Source organism: Parasteatoda tepidariorum, chromosome 2 (genome assembly GCF_043381705.1).
Source record: "Parasteatoda tepidariorum isolate YZ-2023 chromosome 2, CAS_Ptep_4.0, whole genome shotgun sequence".
Taxonomy (NCBI): domain Eukaryota; kingdom Metazoa; phylum Arthropoda; class Arachnida; order Araneae; family Theridiidae; genus Parasteatoda; species Parasteatoda tepidariorum.
In genome coordinates this window covers 7965764-7984626 of record NC_092205.1, presented here as the reverse complement: position 1 = coordinate 7984626, position 18863 = coordinate 7965764, and the positions used below count along the sequence as shown (strand labels likewise).

The following is an 18863-nucleotide window of genomic DNA, read 5'->3' as shown; positions in this document are numbered from 1 at the left end:
TTCGAACCACTGTTCATGGCCTTCGTATTTTAAATTAAGGTTTTACTGTCTAAAAACCTTTGTAGAGATCGGAAAATTTTTGTAGACAATTTTTGTTTTTCTCGACCCTAGTGATGATGCGTTTTAAGAATGGATAAGTTTCTTGACGTTAACGGACATCAACACGACAGCACAAATTTCTTTCCGTAGGAACAAGAGGAACCCATAGGTCGAGCTCAAAGATTAAACCTTAGGCTTTTCAAATGATCACGAACAGTCGAATTCGATAAATTTAATGTCTCAATGATCTCATAAGTTGTAACTCGCATGTTTGCATTGATTAATGCCTTTATTGCATATTAATCAAAATTTCGCAAACCAGTTTTGCACAGGCGTGCTGCCAATGCATCTTCTACATATACATTAGATAATTTTTTTCTTGCCTGAACAGCATTTTTATCTTTTTCATCTTAAAAAAGCAAAATATGCCAAAAAATTATGCTTTTCAGTTTCCACATTTGAAAGGGCACCTATGAAAAACTACTACATAAAATCAATGGAACTTTTTCACAAGCAAGCCTTGTTATATCAACTGTCAGATTATGTAATGAATGATTATGCATCTTAAGTGTGAAATTCGCTGTAAAAAAATATAAAACTGTTGAGAAAAAAGGAACAACCCATTATGAAGTGTTACTATGTCACCAACAAGACATATATTGAGAGAAAAAGTATTCAGTCGATAGCAACTGCTACGTCAGCTGCTCGCACGAAGCATTTTTATTTGAGAAGCACGGAGCAGTGGAAGGGTTAATTTTAAAGTAGTTAAATTAACTAAAAATAAAACTTAACATAAAATACTCTCATTTTTCATAATTTTCAACTTTTTAAATAAATGAAGATTTTTTTTTTTAAAAAATCAACCAAACATTTAGTAAAATAAAAACTGAAGTTTAAAACAGTCTAAACTAGCAATATTAAAATAAGATAAAATAAATGTGCATTTTCAAGTGATATTTTAAAAATTAAAACAAAACCTAGAGAAAGGTGGGGTAAAAAAAGTAAGTAAGATTTAAAAAAAAAAAAAAATAATGCTCTGTGATATTGAACAAAGGATAAATTCTCTGACAAGTATACAGAAAATAATATAAATAGATGGCATATTAATAAATGGTTAAATTAAACTTTGTTTTTCTATTAATATGTGTACTTATAATTATTCGATCTATAGAAGGGCTCAACAAAAAATTTCAAAACAAGAAAAGCTTTATATTTGGATAATCTAGGCATTTCATAAAGGCTGTTGTTGTTGTTAATTTACGTCGCACTAGAGCTGCACAATGGGCTATTGGCGACGGTCTGGGAAACATCCCGGAGGCATTTCATAAAGGCAGATCTAAAGGTCTGGTTTCTTAGGACAAGCGCCTTATCTGGGCGTCAGCGGGACGTCAACGTTTCGCTGACGCAAACAAAATACTGGTTTGTTAGCTCAATGCCTGGTTTCTTAGAACTAGCGCCTTATCTGGACGTCAGCGGAAAGTTGACTCAGAGCTGACGCCAAAAAAATACTTTTTTGTTAGCTCAGCGTGAACAGTCGGTCCAACGCAGACATTATCTCTCATTGCGCATGCGTTAATAACGTAAACAAATATTTATTTTGAATTTGTATTGATTTTGTTATTGTTGACCAGTGTTTTAGAGAACAAATAATAACTTTGTCCACGAAAAAACATATTATAGCTGAGCTAAATGAAGAGTGTTATGTTTAATGAAGAAGCTATGTTTAATATCAAAATCAAAATCTTGGCTGATTTCAATGTGTTGTTGGATGCTGTCCGCCATTGCTTCTGTGGTTAACGTCACGTTGTATCCAACTGCAGTTGAGTTGGACGGCAATTGTAGTTCAAGATGAGCGTTCGATGACGTATACTATCAAACTCACAAATGGACCAATCAGAGGTTAGCGCTGATTTCCAGCTGACGGCGTCCTGTCCTAAGAAACCAGGCCTTAACACCTGCCACAGGAAAAAGCAGTCATGTAACTTGATGTTCAAAATTCTTTCCATTTTTTCCCTTCTGTAACTAAGAAAAGAGAAAGAAATTTGTACTAAGAAAAGAGAAAGAAATTTAATCTCCAATTCTTAGAATATGTGAAATATTTTGAATGAAGTTGGTGAAGACTAATTAAGAATATATAGAAATGGGATTAAATTATAGAAAAAGATAAATTATAGAAAGAAAAAAAACAAAATTGAGGATTATTTAAATCAAAAAATATATTTCAAAATATAGTAGCGGAAAAAGATTTTGAACTGGATTTATAAAAAAGCAAAGCATTCCTGCAACAATCTGCTGTAGTTCAGGAGGTCATGGAAGTTAAGGCAAAGAACATAGAAAGGAGAACTCCAGCTCTCCAAATACGTAACTAACGCCGGGAACTTGTCAGTGCGAGATGTTGTGCCAGAAAAATAACTAACAGAAAGAACAGCATGCTCTGATTTGGGAAAACGTTCACATGCATTAATATTCAGTGCATACGAAGAAAATGACAGTACGCCATCTGAAGTGATTAAGTTCGCCGCCTTCCACCATTTTATTTTTTTTGTTCTATCTCAAAATGTGTTACATAATCAACATGGATAACATAAACAAATTATGAAAAAATTTCTTAATAAATAGTCCAAAAATACAGTAACAGAATAACCATAAATAAAGAGAAAAAATTTCTTCTCCTAAACCCCTGTGGCAGTTCAGAGGAGAGATGTGCATAAGCTCGTTTCAAGAAAAACCTCTACTGCTGTGCCCCTACATGTTGCTTTTTCCAACATACTTAAAATCTGTACCAACCATTGGGAGACCGGTTTACTTAACGTCTATGAAAGTTAGCCTTCCTCTCCTACACATATTCTTTGGTTAAAGCTCCACAAGTTTATGACCAATGGTGGCAATGTAGTCATCATTGTGCACAAATGGCCTTTAGCCAATGGGAATTGAGCTCCAGTTCTTCACAATGACAGTTCAATGCCTCAGGATTAGATTATAGGTAAATTAATATTTTAGGGGTGAAATAAATTACAGACATGAAACTAAATCTATAGGTTTATGCATAAAATATGCATGTAAGTTATGTAGAGTCCAATATGTTTGTACGAAGTGTTTCTGAACTGTTAAGATACAAATTTCCAAACAGTTAAAAATACTGTGAACTGATGTTGATATGAACTAATTTCAGCATAAAATGTGTCTTGCCCATTTGTGAACTCACATTATTAATGACAATATTAAAAATGTCAAGATTATTTACTGATAAATACAGTCATAATTGGAATTGTTTCTTTATTGACAATTTTATTAAACTATCAAAAAATTCTAAAATTCTAGAATTTTTGTAACCACCATTATCTTTTTATTATTATTAAACCAGCTGAATGTTTCTGAGATGATTGGAAAACCAAAGTCACTGTTACTTTTATGCACAATAGTTTCATAAAAAGCTAACAGAATCAGGAAAATTATCAAAATATGCCTTTTTGTCAGCAAAGCCTAGAGAGCTGTTTTATCTTTTGAAAAACCCATTCCCCACTTTGTTATATTCAATGAGAATGTTATGTATTATGGAGAAATTTTTATATAAATTAAAGAAATAAATGAATAGGTAACTCATTCTACATCATATCACTTTTTGACCAATCCCCCTTCAATTTTAATGACATCTGGTGTTAATTATGGAAGAGTAAGAAATTCTACCAATTTTTAGATTTTAAATTTTTAGATTATACATTTTAAAACCTAAATTTTTCAGTAAAAAAAAACGACAAGCGTCCATACATATATCTGTAACTTATTAGCCCATCGTAGCAGAAGGAAACTTCAAATATCAGTGCAAAATTATGCATTAGGCAAAGGTATGCAAGATTAGACCTTTCAATTGATTCTGTATATGATCTTCTGAGGCTAGGTCAGTTTCAAAGTGACCTAGCCTCAGAAGCTTGACTTTATGTCACAACAAATGTCCTCAAAAGAAAAAATTTCGTTTCTATGTAACATTCTTATAACATGTACTGGGTCATTCTCTACAAATAGGGTTTTTTCAGGTATTGACGACAACAAGGAAAAAAATTGGATCAGAAACTTTTAATTTTTTGAAATAAAGTACTAGACAAGAAAAACATTAAAGAAAGGGAATGATTACATGGGGAGAGAATAATAATTTTAGTTATAAACATATTCAAAATATTAATGATTGTATTTAAGTATACATCAGTCTTTAACTGTTATTTAAAATAAAGTGAAACAAAAATATCTTTTTAACTAGGCCTTAAAAATATTTGAATCAATCTATTACAAAAGTGTCATTTTCTCACAGGGAGGGAATGAGAAAATAAACATCAGTTGCTTTTGAACACAGAATCTCATGGACATAACCTTACATCCTGGTGACAGAATCGCAAAGACAAGGCAACATTGTAGCAGAACTTTACAGAGTTCTAGCAGAAATTTTTTTCTTTTCTTTTGGAAAAGTAAAAATTCTTAGTTTTCTTTCCTACAGATCTTTATATGTAAAATTTGAATCACTAATTTAGATAAGCACTTTTTGGCGCGCTCAATTTACCCCAATAGTATAGTAAATCGATAGAATATTTCAATTTTACTTTAGGCAGTAACTGATATTGATTTTCACTTTGTTCTTAAATAGTTTTTAGAAGTCCGATTTGTATGATTTCGCCGTTGATCTTTTTTTTGGCAATTACTACTACATTTCATGAAATTTAATTATTTTTTTTATTGTCATGATTATTTACAAAAAACAAAGGAAGTAATTAGAGCATCCCCTCAACAAAATGCGAGAATATCACCCAAAATATAAAAATAAAAAATTATTATGTGTTCAATTTAAAAAATTATATAGAGTTTTTTTTCTTTTTTCGGGTAAACGCATCAATTTTGCTATTTTAAATCAGCAATGTGTATGTCGCCGAGAGTTTTGTCGCAGATAGCTCAAAAAAATTCTGCCGCAAGGCCGCACATACAAATAATTGCACATTAAGAGTATTTACTTTTTGATGATTTTTATTTTTTGGTAGCTACTGATTTCAAAGTAAATTTTAAAATTCGATACTCTTCATACAATTAAAAAATATCATAAAGAGTTTTATTCTATATGTGGCAGGGTTGGCAAAAATTTTGATTTTTTTTATAAAGAAAAAATAGATTTATTTGATTGAAATAAAAACAATTTTATTTCTTTATATTTACTCACCAAACTTTCTGATAAAATGTGTTAAAAATACTTAGTATTATTTAAAATAATTTATATAGATAAAAAAATTTATATTTCTAACGAAAAGGTTTCAAAAAATTATTATTTAAAGATTACAAAAATTAATTACAAAAACAGTACTTTAATTAAATTGAGCACTAAATAAAAATCATAGCTATTTTTGTTCAAGCTAAACATCTTACGATTATAAAGAAAGGGGGCAATTTGCCATTTAAATATCCAATAAAGAGTAGTTTCGATTAAAGTTACATTAAAGAAAAACAAACTATTTTAAGTTTTTTTTCTTCATTATTGATAAACAATAGCTACATATTTAATAAGCATGAATAGCACTTGTAATGCAATAAATATAAGAACTAAATGGAGATAACTGAAATATGTTTATTACCAGCAAATTATTTTATATACAGCTAATATGAAAATATCATTAAACAATTTCAAGTCACTTTTATTCAATTTTAGTCTATAATTTTATAATATAATATAATCTAATATAATTGTTCATTAATAAAACATTGTTCTTCGCTCCTTTATAATTGACTTCATTTAGAATTTTATAATTTTTAGATAATTAATTTTTAATATAATATTTTGTTAATTCTTATAGTCCCTGTTTTCTTCATTTATTTATTTCGTCTAAGCACTTCCATCTATATGTTGAATCTGTTTAGTAATATCAATTTAGCTTTAATTTTTCATTTAATTTTAATAAATACTAATCTTTATTCATTGTGGGGTAATGGCTCTAATTAGTTTTAGTGTGTAATAGATGACAATTATTAATTTTTGGTGTGTACCATAACATTAATTATGCAATTGTAAAATTAAATTTTTTTCTCTTAAGTGTCTTAACCATATTAGGTTTTTTGGACCACTAAATGAATACCTTGGTGATCTTATTGGACCACTAAATTGTTATTACTGGTGTGAACCCTACTAATGACATTATAATCTGGATATTCTTATATAACTAGTTTAATATGTATATATTTGTATACACTTCCTTACAAATCATCATTGACAAAAACAAATTTAATTTAAAAATTAACAGATTTCTTTTTGCATATTTTTTATATCAATGTCTCATGTTTCAGAAAAAAAAAAAATTTTGAAGCTTTATTTTTTTATATATCTTTTTTCTTCTTTAATTTCTTTTACCACCCTTCTAATGTAGGATATTTGTAATAGCAAAGCTGTTGCACAGTTATTGAATTGGGAAAGTATATTTTCATTGATTAAAAAGCCAATTATTATAAATAATTCCAAATGATATGTTTCTTATAAAATTATATTTTGACTAGCATGAAAGATCTAACTTTATCAAGCTCCATAAATAGATTTATTGTAACATTACAAGAAGAAATACAATAATTAACACGAAAAGTTAAATCAAACTATGCATATAAACTGCCTAGAATGGGATAACTTATAATAGTTAAAAGCAAAAGAAAAAGACAACAAAAATCTTAAGTGATAAATAAACAAAACTCCGAGAATTACACTCTATAATTATTGGAGGAAAAAAAAATTTTTTAAATTTAATTAAATTAAAATTAATCACAAAAATAAAAACAGTACAAAAGAAGCAAATGTAAAAATGAATAAAAATAAAAACTAATGGCAAATCTACAAAAGATTAATCAAAACATCAAAATCAATAGAAAATAAATAAAAAAAGCTACAGAAATATAAATTAGAAACATCAGCAGGGGTCTGTCTAGGTTTTTTTAAGAGGTTTTGTGAAAATTTAGACATAATTTCTGAAAATTAAAAAAATCAACACAAAAACATGGTAAAATAAGAAGTATTTTCAAAAATCATATCTGACTGGTAAATTTCTATATATATTTGTCCCATATGTTCAAAAACAATTTTGCTATTGTAAAATTTTGGGCTTAAAATTTTATCCAAATTTAAAAATCATTTGTCCACAGTCAAATTTCAACTCAAATTTAATAAAAACATACATTTAACTGTACTAGCATTAAAAGTTATCTTCATTATGAGAACATTTTCGAATGAGTCACACAGAAAAGAGTTTTACAGAGAAAAAACTGTTTCATAAAAAAATAAAGGTCTATCAGAATTTAATAAGAATAATGTTTAAAATAATAGTTCGAATTTCGACTTTACAAAGGGACAGCCTCGTCATTTAATTTTAAAAAACTCTGCGAAGAAAAGCTCGCTATAATATGGCGTTAGCGACCGGTTAGGCTTACCACACCATACACACGCAAAGTATTCGTAGAGCTCTTTTTACACAGAAAAGCAATCAAAATAGCAATTCACAGGAGAGTTCCATTGCAAATTGAAATGTGTAATTAAATTAACCCAGGATTTACTGTTTTTACAGGAATACAACAAAAAATTTTAAGAGGCAGGGTAAAGGGAATCTTAGAACTTATTTTTTTAAAAGTATTTTGTGAAACTACGGTTTCTCCTTAAGTTGAATTTGTTTAGGTCCGCTAAACGGTAGTAAATTTGTCCTAGACAGACCCGTGATCAGCAAAACAGTGCAACAACTAGATGGAATTACTGTTTCAATAGATAGTAAAATAAAAAGAAATAAGAAAAATCGTAGAGCAAATTTGTTTGTGCAGGGCTAGGTAAATATAAACCTTTACCCATGGACCAAAGCATTCGTGAGTTTATTAAAACTATAAGCTATTACTAATTCTTTTAATAATGACAAAATACAAATATACTGCAGCTCCACTCATAAACATTTCCAAAAATTCTAGCATAAAACAGTAAAGAGCTAGTTAAAATGGCAGCTAGCACTCACAGCGCACCACAAGAGAGAAACATCATAAACAAACGTTCATATGAAGCGGGAAAATCAATTAGAAAGTTATTCGAGCTCCAGATTGGAATTCCATACTCCTTTTTATCTCGAGTTGACACTCTAGAGCAGGGTTTCTTAACCTGTGGTTCATGAACCCCTAAGGGGTCCATGAGTCATATTTTGGGGGTCCACTAACTACTCCTAATTTTTTAAACGTTTGGAAGCCTACCCATTGCCTGCAAAGCGATCTATGACAGCTATAATTCCGTTTGCTACTGTGTATCTTTGAGAAGCGGGATTTTCCACACTCGTGGCAGTAAAAACAAAACATCGAAATCGATTGAATGTTGAACATGATATGCGCGTTGCTTTGTCGAAAACTATCCCCCAATTCAATTAGTTAATTAAGGAGAAGCAGCAGCAACCTTCACATTAAAAATTTTAATTATAAAATTTTGAATACTATTAAAATAATAAGGCAGGTCGTTGGGCTACCTAAGCAGGGGTGCCATCCGCTCTGCAGAGGATCAAAATTGCGATGGCATGTCTTCGGATCATCCTCATGGATGTTTCCTAGACCGTCGCCAATAGCCCATTGTGCAGCTGTAGTGCGACGTAAATTAACTACTACAACAACAACATTAAAATAATAAAATTAAATGTTTTCTAATAATGGATGGTTTTTGCAATTATTTTTTTCACAGGGGGGTGGTCCGTGACTTCTTAAAAAATTTTAAAAGGGGTCCATTATACCAAAAAGGTTAAGAAACACTGCTCTAGAGAAAAGCAAGTAGACCGAATTGGAGAGATTGTCATGAAAACTGTGTTACTAAGTAGGTTTTTTGAAGGAGGGAACAAAAAAGCAGAGGAAGTGATCATTGTTGGCATTGAAGAAAAAGTGCTAGATTTTTTCATCCCACCCCCAAAAAAAAACATCCCTGAGGATAATACGTAGACATCTCACGACAATTCTGATCCTCTGTAAAGAGGGTGGCACCCCTGCTTTATAGCATTTAAACCTGTAAAATCGAGAACTTAACAGATTTTGCACACCTTAAATCTCTTCCCAGAAAGATCATAATGGTCACCCACCCACTCACTGATCGCAGGCAGTGATACTTGACTATGGTGACCTATTGTCTTACGATTAGTCAACAGTGGAATGATGATATATTTCAGTTTTAATAGTAATATAAATCACAACAAAAATCACAGAACACACAATTTTAACATTAGGAAGTTTATATGCATACTAAACAATAATTAAATGCTATTTTTGTTCAAGTTATTAAATGTTTATAAATCACAACAAATAAAATCGTAAATAAATTATTTGACAATGGCAAAGGATTCAAGACTAGGAATTCAAAACAAAAATTAAAATTCAAGAACTGACAAGTTTACTAAAACCCAATTATTTCCTAAAAATATAGCGACAATATACAAATGCAAAAGTAGCATTAAAAAACTTAATAACAAAATGATATTTAACTTCATAAGGAGCAATTTGACTAACAGCCGATATCAAATCTTCCATTTAGCAAACGATGCAAGACTATGCAAACAATCTTTAAAACCCAAGAACACAGAAGTCCTACAGGTAATTCAAATATAAATAAAGTTACAAAAAATATTTAAAACGTAACGATTAAATTTATATCACTTACATTTCGTTATTATTAACCATTCACCACTACAGATCTGTTCTTCCCTCTATGTTCTTTGAGATGTGAAATGTTCTGATAGTTCACAAGTTTAATTTTTAATATTTTATAAAGCAGAAAGATGCATCGAAAATACAAAATCGGTAACACTTTTTACACAAAAATTGCTAAGTTACTAAAATTAAAATACACAAACAACCAGAAGATCGCCGAAGACTTATCAACTTTTCACAGCAAAAATTCGAAAAAATATTGCACAAATGAGAAGAAAAGAAGAAAAAAAATAACTGTGACCGCATAGTGATAATACGTTTTCACTGTATAAATAGTGCACTTACGTTTCACGTTTGCGCGACCAAATCCAATTTTGAACCCAACCATAAGTGCGAAGAAATCGCGTATGTGAATTCAGAGATGCAAACGAGATTTCGATGAGCGAGTTTAGTATGAGTAAATTTATTTTTCCAATGAGGATTGTCATATGCGAATTTCTGTTGTTGTTATAGTTCATTTACGTCGCACTAGAGCTGCACAATGGGCCAGTGGCGACGGTCTGGGAAACATTCCTGAGGATGATCCGAAAACATGCCATCACAATTTTGATCCTCTGCTGGGGGAAGGAATGGCTCCCCAGCTTTGGTAGCCCGATGACCTGGGCGTGAAGTGTAGCACTTTACGGTCGAACAGTTTCAATGAGGACCCATATCGCACTCCCTCNACCCACCCGCACACTGACCGTAGTCAGTGATGCTTGACTTCGGTGATCTGCTGGGAACCGTGTCTTAACGATCAGTCCACTGCGGGACGCATCCACTGTGAGTGATACAATACATAATGATTTCAAGCGCATGTATTCACAGTAATGTCAGGTATTTTCCAAAATAAGGCACATAACTTGCTTGTTTTGTAACTTTTATCGTTTACATTCAAGTGCCTCCTATGTATAGTATTGTTTAGATTGGGACGAGCCTTCGTGATTTTTATATGCTCTATTCCCGCTGCAGGGGACACATCTCCTCTGCAAAGAATCATAATTGTTATAGCATGTCTTTGTCGTTCTCAGGTGCCTTGCCTATGTTTTTCAGAATATCGACAGTAGGACAATAGCCAAATTGCGTAACATCTATCTACCTGTCCTCTTCGCGCCAGTTGGCCCTTAAGGCGTTATGTTTCTTTTTCCAGGCCCCACTGTCGAACCATTCCTTTTACCTCCTCCCATTCATTTAGTTTTGCTTTGCACATATCTCGGTACATGTTTCTAAGCCAAGTAAGTCTTGACCATCGCAAAAAGGAACGACGGAAAGTATGGCTGCATAGAATTGTCAGAGATAAATGAACTCTAAACGATATTAAGTACGATAAAATTTTATATTAAAAAATGATCCCGTTATATTTTATATTGCTCATTATTTTGTTTGCTTATAAGCAAAAGGCAAAATTATATATATATATATACATATAATTTTGCCTCTTTCATTTTAAAGAAATATCTATATTAAAAATTTGGATTGCTTTGTTTTATAACAAGTATCTTCCACTTTGTTATTAACATTATTACATATTAATAAAATATATAAAGAAGCAAATTGAATACAATTTAAATATCTTTGAACTAATTCAGTGAAGTATATATTTATTTTTTCATTTAATATACCACTCAGTTTTATTGTTTTACTTCATGGAATTTATAAAATTAATTTTTTTTATGAAATGTTAAGAATTTACGAAAAAAAAATATTTACCATACAATATTATAAATACTCAAATAATCTATCTCAATCTTAGTGAATTTATATAAATTATGTAGCTTCACCTCCTATTTTTTTTCTTTTTTTTTTCTCGATACCGATAAGATGATGGATAAGAAAATACAATTAAAGACAAGATAATTGTATTTTGAAAAAATGAAACTTTTTTGAACATTTTAATGCAATTCAAGTGAATTTATTGATTTAATATTTACAGTATGTTTCATATTTTAATTGACAAATACATTTTTATTTAATTTAGTATTTTAAAAATTAAACAGAAATGTAAAATTATTTTTCGATTTCGCTGTTATTATTTGCATTTAGAATTTAAATTAAAATTTTATTTTAAATTTTAATTAGTTGTACTTAAAAATGTTAGCAATAGTTTATTATAAAAGACCAAATAACAATTGGTTTTGACTAAAAAGAAAAAGATTTGAACAGTTAGGGGAAAAACTTTTTCTTTGAGCATAATAATGTCCATAATGATTTAAATCCCATATCATATCACCCTTTCGACCTCATAGAAAAACCGATTGCAAAAAATTCCAAGGAGTTCAGAAGAAAAAAAGTTGTTGCAGATTATGAAAGACGAAATTAGAAAGTTTTAACTTTTTAGATATTATTTTACTTGACAGAAATAAAAATAAAGCATAATTTCAAAGAGAGAAAAAGTATTAGAATAATAAATAGTAAATATTTAGGTTATCTTCAAGAATATGAATCAATGAAAAGTGGCACTCAAGAAAAGAAACTCCGTATTTTAACATTGAGAGTTGCTGTCACCAGAGGCGTATCTAAGGAAAGAAGCGCCTATGGCAAATCTCTTAAACAATATTGCAAAAAGACTGCATTGAATTTAAAAAAATTAAAAAAAACGAATTGATACATAAATAAATATAACAATAAAATCATCTCTTTTAAATTTACGTGTATTCGAAATCCTCATTGGTAAGTAATAAAGTACCTTTTTTTTTGTCATTTTTATATAAGATTCTATTGCGTTTTCTCAATAGTCAATAAAAATTCTAACGAGCTGTTTAATTAGGCACAAATATATTTTAAAGTTTTAGAAATATAATTTGGTAACAAAAATACGCACACATAACAAATGTAGCGCTGAGTTACAGAAGAACCATAACATAACCGGATGATTAACCAACATTTTCAAAATTAAAACTGAAGGAAATAAATTTTTTTTTAAATAATCACGCTTTGCTAACATCAAAACAATAAAATCATCGCGATATAATAAATTCATTGAAGATCACAGTGTAAATAATTTGTTATGATAATTACAAATAAAATAGCTACAATCAAAAGATATATTTTGGTTAGTTTATTTACTGTACAATAAAAAAAAACGATGCTCTTAATATAATTAAGTTTTACAAACATTAGATAATAAGAGATAATATAAAAATATATACACATAATTATATACAAAACACTAAACTTAATATCGACAATAATACATTCTTTATTGAGAAATAAATTCGAGGAAGTTGACGTTTTAGTTTTAAGGATATCTAGAAATAATTCTTCTGCTATCAGTAAAAAAAAGTCAAAAAGTAAAGAAATAGACCAGAATACATTCTGGTATGTGCAATAAAAAAACAAAGCAAATTATGAAAAATTCTCTTCGCATCACAATGGAACAAATAAAAGATAAAGCAAAACATTAAACAGATTTGAATTATAAATTTTTAGACGCTCAATGCACACAAAAATAAATAAACGGACTACCCTGATAACTTTTGATCTAATGATCAGATAAACTTTTTTCTCGTCTCAATGGTTCAAGGGGTGAATTAAAATATGATAATTAATAGGTCAGGTATGATAATTTAAGTTACGAAATCAGATACCAAAACGTACTTTCTCTAAAGTTTCTGTCTATAGATGGCATTTCGCATTTTTACGACGAATTTGAATTTCTGAAACTCAAAATGTAGGGGGTAATTCCAATCTGAGAAGTACCTCGAGAGATTTTCAAGCAAAGTGAAAAAAAAAATTTGCACAATTATATAGGTCAATAACTTTTAGTAAATATTTATTATTTTATTTAATAATAGTCTTAAAAATTTGAATTGCAAGTAAGCATTATTTATATCGTTTTAAAAGAAGGTAATTTAACATGGGAAAATACAATAGTTCAGCAAAATTGGTCGAACAGTTAATGAGAAATCAAATTTTAAATATCCGACTTTTTTAAAATTCGATTTCTCAGGAATCCGAACTCCATATTCGAACTACATGAACTTTGACTTAACCTGCAGAACAGGTTTGAAAAAGAAAAAAAAATTTAAAACTAATAAAAATTAATTAGATGTAAAAGTTGTTTTTAAGGAAAAAGAAATATATAAATCATTGATATATTTGAGAAGATGACTTTTTGCATCTTTATGAAAATGCATTATAGGAATACACATGCTTCACAACTATACAAGCTCTAGTTTTTCAATGCATTGGATGCTTATTTTTTTAATTTTTTTATTCTTAAAATAAAGATAATTATTTAATGAAAAAATATTATTGTGATTATATCTTTATTGGTAACTTTTATTTTCAAGTTACTAAACTATTGTAATGATTTGGTTATAAACTACATATTATGACCTTAATATTATTTTGTTACTATTTTACTTTGATTATAAGAAATAAATATAATATATAAATAGAAGACACTTTATAAACCCATTTTAAAACAGTATACCATTTTTTTTTCAAGCAATATGATATGGAGTGACATAAATTTAATGAAAGTGATATATATTGTAAAAGACTTAAAAATTAAAAAATTAGTATTTATATAAAATTGAAAAAGTAGTATTTATTTAATCTATTTTTTTTTAATGAAAGAAAATGGCAATTTGAAATAAAAGAAAAAATATAGGAGAAAGATTTGCAAAATTTTGTGCCCGAGAAGTAAGGAAGCGTGCTCCATAACTCGAAGACAGTTTGATAAAATTTAATAATTCAAAACAAACATGTCTTCAAAAATTGAGAAGTTCTTTTTTTTTTTAAATTTGAAAATAGAAGGATTACTGAAATTCACATTTAAAAGCATTAAAATATAATAAAAATTGTGAGTGAATAATACTTCTGTAACTTAGAGTACAAAAAAAAGAAAAAAAAATGCCAACAACTGACGATATGTTTCTTAATCTAACCATTCAAAGGAAAAAAGAAAAAATCGAAGTTTTACAAGTGGTAAAATTCAAAATTTATCCATTAATGAATAAAAATAAAAACATTTCTAGGTGGTTGGCAACTTGTGAACTTAATATACACAAAATTATTTACCTATCGCAATTAATTTTCCGGAAATTTTAAAAATTATGTACCCAATAACATTTGAAATATTAACATTTGTTGTTTTTTTTATTACATATTAATTTTAATAATAATGCATTAACGAGTATTTAATCATAGAATGTATAATTATTAATACAAAACAATCAATGTGCATATTAAATGTTTTGTCATAAAACAACAATAATTAAAACTGAAAAATATTATAAATATATATTATAGCAGTTGGCATCCCTTCATATAAACATCATTTCTAGAAAATATAACGAACGTCTATAATACGAACTAATAATTTATGTATTTTAATTTAAATATTTAGGATTACATTTACAGGAGTACATTCATTTAAATATTTAGGAATTAATTACTTACAATCAAGGAAGAAAAATCCTACCCCTTAAATAATTGAATGAATTTTGAAAGATGTAACCTATCAAATTAGATTATAAAATTCCAAAATAGACTTTAAATATTTATTTTCTTGAATTAAATTTAGAAATAACAACTCGTAGGAGCAGAATTTTTTATATGAGAGTGAACACCTAAGAACTTACAATTACGTATGTCTTTATTTTTCTTTCAAAATAGTGGGGTGCATTGTGTATTCATGGTTAAATCGTGTCATTGGTTCAAATTAGTTGATGAGCCAGCAGAGGCACAGACACCTCCTATTTTTAGTATTTCACACTTCTGTGGAGGTGATTCTCACCATGGGTGGCAAATATTTCCTGTTTTGCAAGGATTTACACTAATTTACAGCTGGGGTTCTTTTTGAAATCTATTCATCAGATTCCGAAAACGTTTTTCAAAGAGATTTTAACCCCTGATTAAACTAAAGATTTACAAGCATGAGACACCCCATGGTTTTTACATTTCTCTGTCCTCTGGTCATCAGCTATCTCTGCCTGAAGGGGTTCCGGTTAATGCCTTTTTAGAAGGACTACAGTCTTGCAATGTGATACGAAGAGGAGGAACGAATTGTTTACTTTTTTCTCTTCGCTTGTGGTAGTGGAAAAATAAAGAAAATAAAAATTTATTGTGGATTCTCTGTATTCTGGTCTATCTTTTAAAATCTTTTCCAGTTTAAGAACGGGGCACTTCTACAAAAAAGAGAGTAAAGTTACAGTGGGATGCACAATGGGAGGTCTCACTTTCGTTTAGATAAGGGGAAAGAAAATTTTTTTACATTTCTCACCTACTTTTAAACATCTTAAGTTTCGTTCGTTCGCCTTTCATTTTTTTAGTCTGTTATATTTTTGTACATGGATAAATATTTTAGATTTAAAAATTCAATTTCTTTACGATAGTTTAATTTTAAAGTACGGTATTTTCAAATATGCAAAAATAATATTAAATAATCTAAGTCGAAAAGCATTTTTTTAAGTAAATTATTTTAAATTGATTTGATTAAACTGATTGACAATTTAATTTTAAATATCAAAGTAAACTACTCTAAATAAAAATCAATAAATATTTTTAGGATTTGTTTTCTGTTCTTATTATTGAAAAGTACATGATTTAAATAAATGCGTTATGCATTGCCGAGGAAAAAGACATTGATTTATATCGATATATTTACTACTCAAGAGCTACAACATCATACATAGCACTGGCTATATAAACCTTTGAAATAATTTACATTAACACATAATAATAACATACATTCTTAATACTAGTACATATTCTATACTTTTGTAATTATTTTATTTAGTTAATTATTTTATTTTTATATATAACCATGATTTTTTGAGGCTATTTCAGTGTTTTTTTTCCTTATGCAATATTATAGTTTGACTATGAGTTAGTTTCAATAAAGTCTTATAAATAATGTCTTGTTTATTTAGAAGATTGTGAACTTTAAAACTCTTATGCGTGAATAACTCATTTGAATGAACATTATTAAATTGCTTATTTTATGATCGCTTATACCAGATTTTTTTTTTTGTTTCCTCAACTAATTTTTCGTTTAGTTTATGCTTTATTTCTCATTTTTAATTGAAAAAATGAAATGCATAATACATTGAAAAGAGGAAAAAAAAATTAAATTCTCTTAAATTTCCTATTATGAATAATGAGCTTATATTTTGTCTCTTCTTTTTTTTCGTATCGATAACTTAAATTCATTCTATTACAGCTTTGCCTTGTTGTGAAGCAATGATAAGCTGCATTTTCGAAAATTTTCAATTCATTTAAAATTATATATGTGGTTAAAAGCTCTTCGTAAATGGATTTTGATGAAAATTAAATGTGAATTATTTAGAAAATTTTCTAAAATCAAAATTTTTTTTATTGGAATGTATCAAAAAGTTAGCAAAGAGAGCAATAATTATAATTATTAAAAACTAAGCATTATTTTGGTTTTTGTTGAAATCGTCGTAAATATAGCAGCAGAAAAGAAAAAGTTATTTTTTTTTTCATTTGTTTATTTTAGTATTTATCGTGAATATATTCATGAACATTAAGAAATTATATTTAATCTGAATTGTTCGACGCTCGTCGCCTACTTTGGTTTTACGATTAGCTGTTCCCTTTCATACATCACTCCCCAGTGACAAAAAGAGTCCTTCAAAGGATGATGTCTTCTTTTCGACTCACATTATTTCAAAAAGGCGCATATATATATATATATANGCGAATTTCATTTGATTCTGATGATTCCTTCATGGTGTTGCATTTTCTACAAACAGCAGTTTATATATATAAATTTAAAAAAACACTTAATAAAATTTTTAAGTAAAAAAATCGTTGATGTTGATCAATTTTGCGCCTTTTTGAAATAATGCGCCCATGGCATTCGCCATACTTGCCATACCCTAGATACGCCACTGGCTGTCACAAGAGATTTGCAGTCACCAAGAGATGGCGGCGCGTCGCTACTTAATCTATCCAGGGCTTTAATTTCCGTTTTGTATGGTAATGTTGTTGATGTTGAAGCAACTTTTATGTCCGCCACGCGTCTTACGTGATTTCAGTTTTTAATATATATATATATTTTTTTTATCTCAGCAGCAACTGTTGCTTTCTTCTCTATGCCCTTCGTGATTTTGAAGAACAATAATAATTAATTTTTTTTTCCTTTTATCTTTGTCATATTCGGAATTTGGGGAAGTTGTTCCGCCATGGAGTCTGCAAATATTACAATTATAAAAATTTGCATGTCTTACAACTTAAAAATATTTCGAATTTTGTTAAATAAATCACTGAAAAATAATAAATGAATATTAAAAATTACTTTTCTTGCATGGAATTATCTTTGAATAAATGAATTTTATAATTTCGTGCAATAATATTTCAATTTGCTCAAACATTTTTTGAGATGCAGTAAAATACGCAAAAAGTAAAATGAACATTAGGGCGTTCAAACTTTGGACTACTCTCCTGACTATCTAAAATTATTTGGACCTAACGATCGGAACCATGTTTGCCAGATTGCGGTTACATGTCTTCTTTTTTGAGGATTCCAAATCCTTCAAGTCCCGCAGTGGACTGATCGTTAAGACACGGTTCCCAGCAGATCACCGAAGTCAAGCATCGGGTGGGTGACCACTTGGATCAGCCTGCGTAGGGACCGAGGGTGTGCGGTATTGGTCCTCGTTAAACTGTTCTACCGTAAAGTGCTCGACTTCGCGTGCAGGTCGTCGGGCTACCGAAGCGGGGGTGCCATCCCCTCTGCAGAGGATCAAAATTGTGATGGCATGTCTTCGGATCATCCTCAGGGATGTTTCCCAGACCGTCGCCAATAGCCCATTGTGCAGCTCTAGTGCGACGTAAATGAACAACAACAACAAATCCGTCAAAAAAAAAAGAGTTGTTTATTCAGAGAAAATACTTCTTTAAGTCTGATTTCGTAACTTAAAATATCGTCAGCACTTACTAATTAGCAAATTTGAGGTCATCTCTCAAAGCATTAAGATTGAGTCCTAGCACGTGAGAAACCTGTGTTGTTATGTATTATTCAGTATATCTTAAATAAATGAGCAGGATCTAGCATCCTGAAACTTAACATAAATGTAAACTGAAACTAAAACTATACAGTTAACACACAGTTACAGTTAATCGGGCTGATGCCACATCTCCCCCCTTTAAAG

At 29.4% G+C, this 18863-nt stretch overlaps 1 long non-coding RNA gene across 3 annotated transcripts in view; it reads right to left on the bottom strand.

Annotated features, from left to right (window-relative positions):
• The window catches only part of LOC122268915 (uncharacterized), a 55417-nt gene extending 45366 nt beyond the window's left edge, over positions 1-10051 (bottom strand). The window contains exon 1 of one of the 3 annotated variants that reach the window (XR_011636053.1): positions 9713-10051. This is a non-coding gene — a long non-coding RNA (uncharacterized lncRNA). The remainder of the gene's footprint in view (positions 1-9712) is intronic. The other 2 variants (XR_011636051.1, XR_011636052.1) reach the window with 2 other exon arrangements.
• Between the last annotated feature and the right edge of the window lie 8812 nt (positions 10052-18863).